Source organism: Nycticebus coucang, chromosome 2 (assembly GCF_027406575.1).
Source record: "Nycticebus coucang isolate mNycCou1 chromosome 2, mNycCou1.pri, whole genome shotgun sequence".
NCBI lineage: Eukaryota > Metazoa > Chordata > Mammalia > Primates > Lorisidae > Nycticebus > Nycticebus coucang.
The window spans coordinates 77,583,177-77,587,274 of NC_069781.1; positions in this window are offsets into that span (position 1 = coordinate 77,583,177).

Below are 4,098 nucleotides of genomic sequence, written 5' to 3' on the forward strand. Positions count from 1 at the left end.
TGCCAAGGGTGGTAGAGATCTGGAATTGTTCTATCTGCCCTTTAAGGTTCAGTTGCCTTCATGGAAGGAAGATTGCAGACAACAGAGAAGGGAGGAAGCAGACACCTCCCCAGGACTGGGAACCAGGCAATGCCCAGCACAGGCTAGGAGAATGAAACTGTGATACTACTGCAGGGTGACAGCCCTAATCTGATTAGTGAAACCTGATTCCAAGCCTGAATCACTGAGGGCCAAACTGAGACAACACCAAAATCCTTTGCCAGGAATGGTGGACATATTGATAGCTAGAAAGGAAAATGCCCACTTAACTATCAAACAAAACTACAAAGGACACCAAACAACCCAGTACTGGGAAAGACAGTTAGCAAATAATAACCCAAAAATTGACAGCTAAGAAAACAGAAGCAATAAAGCAATTTGAAAAGACTTACATGTTTCTGTCAACTTCAGGAGGAAAATCATACCTATGAAACAAAAACAGAAAGTTATATGTAAACAAAAGCATCAGGTGATAAATTTATAAATAAATAGAAATTCTAGAAATTATTTTTTAAACATTAAAATTCATATCTGTAGGAAATTATTTTTTAAACCTTAAAATTCATGTCTGTAGGATAACCAACAGATTGGACATGATTTAAAAAATGGTAAGCTGGAAGATGCAATTGATTGAATTACTCAGTACATAACACAGAAAGATAAAGAGGTGACGGTTATGAAAAGGATGATGATAATAAAGTGCATATTGAGAAGCACAAACATAACCCTAAAAGGGCTCCAGAAAAAAATTTTAAAAACACATCTGAAGGTACAACTGTTGGAGTTTTTCTAGATTTCTAACCTAACATGGACAAACTGGCAAAGGCTTGCTCTTGTGATTGAAATAAGCTAATAGCAAATGTTAACAGAGTGGTATCTCTGATTTGTTCTTGTTTGGCTTAAAAATCAAAGTCTGGCATGGTGACTCATGCCTATAATTCCAGCACTTTGGGAGGAACACTTGAGCCCAGGAATTTGAGGCAAGCCTGAGCAACATAGCAAGAACTCACTGCCTCAAAAAAATTAAAAATTAGGCAGGTGTAATGGTACACAACTGTAGTCCCAGCTACCTGAGGCTGAGATGAGATGACTGCTTGAGCACAGAAGTATGAGGTTACATGTAAGCTATCATCATGCCAATGCACTCCATCCTGAGTGATCAAGTGAGCCCGTTTCTAAAAAAAAAAAAAAAATCAACAACTACAAAAAGGAACATAAAGTCAGAATAAACTCTTGGTAAGGGGGGATTTTTTTTATTCATAATTTGCATAAATCAGAGATGACTGTTATTGCAAGCAGGATGATACGCTGTCAAATAACAAACCTCTAAAGTCCTACTGATGGGTCTCTTCTATTAATCTACTTCACTAGGCATGCTCAGGGTAGACTGTATCATTCTTTTATGTTTGTCCCCTTGCTTGAAGTAGCAAAGCACAGTGATTCTCAATTTGGGTTCTTAACCACAAATGTGTTAGACTCCATTGAGCTGAATGAGAAACCTTTAATGGGAAACACAGTGTCTGTCAAATTCTAGTTTTATAAATTATTGATACAAAGAAGTGACCAACAAAATAGAGATCTGAAATGGAAATGGGATAACAGTACTTAGAATGATTTTTGAGATGATATACCTTTTTACTGGTCTTACAAATTTGCCACGAATTTTCCCTGTGCTTTTTATTTATTTGTTATTTGTTATATTTATTTATTTATTTATTTGTTATTTTTTTAACATAGCCTTCCTGGCATTTTCTTAGTTATTGTGTTAAGACATTTACATTCTACATTTACTAAGTTTCACATATACCCTTGTAAGATGCACTGCAGGTGTAATTACACCAATCACCCTCCCTCTGCCTTGTTATTTTTGTTTAATTTCAAATTCATGTGAGGGTACAAACAACTATGTTACAATGTTCTCTTTTGTTAGGTAGAATTCCTCTTGCAGTTGTGTCCTTGCACCCAAGAGGTGCGCCATATATCCCTACATTTTGCCCATTAAGTGGGAGCACACCAACCCCCCTCTGTCATCTCCTTTCCTCTCTCCCTCCCCATGTTTTTTTTTTTTTTATTGTTGGGGATTCATTGAGGGTACAATAAGCCAGTTACACTGATTGCAATTGTTAGGTAAAGTCCCTCTTGCAATCATGTCTTGCCCCCATAAAGTGTGACACACACTAGAGCCCCACCCCCCTCCCTCCATCCCTCTTTCTGCTTCCCCCCCCATAACCTTAATTGTCATTAATTGTCCTCATATCAAGATTGAGTACATAGGATTCATGCTTCTCCATTCTTGTGATGCTTTACTAAGAATAATGTCTTCCACTTCCATCCAGGTGAATACGAAGGATGTAAAGTCTCCATTTTTTTTAATGGCTGAATAATATTCCATGGTATACATATACCACAGCTTGTTAATCCATTCCTGGGTTGGTGGGCATTTAGGCTGTTTCCACATTTTGGCGATTGTAAATTCAGCTGCAATAAACAGTCTAGTACAAGTGTCCTTATGATAAAAGGATTTTTTTCCTTCTGGGTAGATGCCCAGTAATGGGATTGCAGGATCAAATGGGAGGTCTAGCTTGAGTGCTTTGAGGTTTCTCCATACTTCCTTCCAGAAAGGTTGTACTAGTTTGCAGTCCCACCAGCAGTGTAAAAGTGTTCCCTTCTCTCCACATCCACGCCAGCATCTGCAGTTTTGAGATGTTGTGATGTGGGCCATTCTCACTGGGGTTAGATGATATCTCAGGGTTGTTTTGATTTGCATTTCTCTAATATATAGAGATGATGAACATTTTTTCATGTGTTTGTTTGTTAGCCATTCGTCTGTCATCTTTAGAGAAAGTTCTATTCATGTCTCTTGCCCATTGATATATGAGATTGTTGGCTTTTTTCATGTGGATTAATTTGAGTTCTCTATAGATCCTGGTTATCAAGCTTTTGTCTGATTGAAAATATGCAAATATCCTTTCCCATTGTGTAGGTTGTCTCTTTGCTTTGGTTATTGTCTCCTTAGCTGTACAGAAGCTTTTCAGTTTAATGAAGTCCCATTTGTTTATTTTTGTTGTTGTTGCAATTGCCATGGCAGTCTTCTTCATGAAGTCTTCCCCCAGGCCAATATCTTCCAGTGTTTTTCCTATGCTTTCTTTGAGGATTTTTATTGTTTCATGCCTTAAATTTAAGTCCTTTATCCATCTTGAATTAATTTTTGTGAGTGGGGAAAGGTGTGGGTCCAGTTTCAGTCTTTTACATGTAGACATCCAGTTCTCCCAACACCATTTATTGAATAGGGAGTCTTTCCCCCAAGGTAAGTTCTTGTTTGGTTTATCAAAGATTAGGTGGTTGTAAGATGTTAGTTTCATTTCTTGGTGTTCAATTCGATTCCAAGTGTCTATGTCTCTGTTTTTGTGCCAGTACCATGCTGTCTTGAGCGCTATGGCTTTGTAGTACAGACTAAAATCTGGTATGCTGATGCCCCCAGCTTTATTTTTGTTACAGAGAACTGCCTTAGCTATACAGGTTTTTTTCCGGTTCCATACAAAACGCAGAATCATTTTTTCCAAATCTTGAAAGTACGATGTAGGTACTTTGATAGGAATGGCGTTGAATAGGTAGATTGCTTTGGGAAGTATAGACATTTTAACAATGTTGATTCTTCCCATCCATGAGCATGGTATGTTCTTCCATTTGTTAATATCCTCTGCTATTTCCTTTCTGAGGATTTCATAGTTTTCTTTATAGAGGTCCTTCACCTCCTTCGTTAGGTATATTCCTAGGTATTTCATTTTCTTTGAAACTATGGTGAAGGGAGTTGTGTCCTTAATTAGCTTCTCATCTCCTCCCCATGCTTTTTAAGTGCTGAACATCCTGTGAAAAAGACAACTACATTTTGGGAGGTTAAGCACAAACCTTACAAGGTAAGAGAAATACTCAGTAATGTTCATTTTGATGGATGGTAGACATTAAAGAATTCATCAATGATGGAAGTTAATGGAAGGAAAATAGAGTAGATATTGAGAAGTCATAGGAAGCACACAAAGGCTTGCACTGATTTTAATA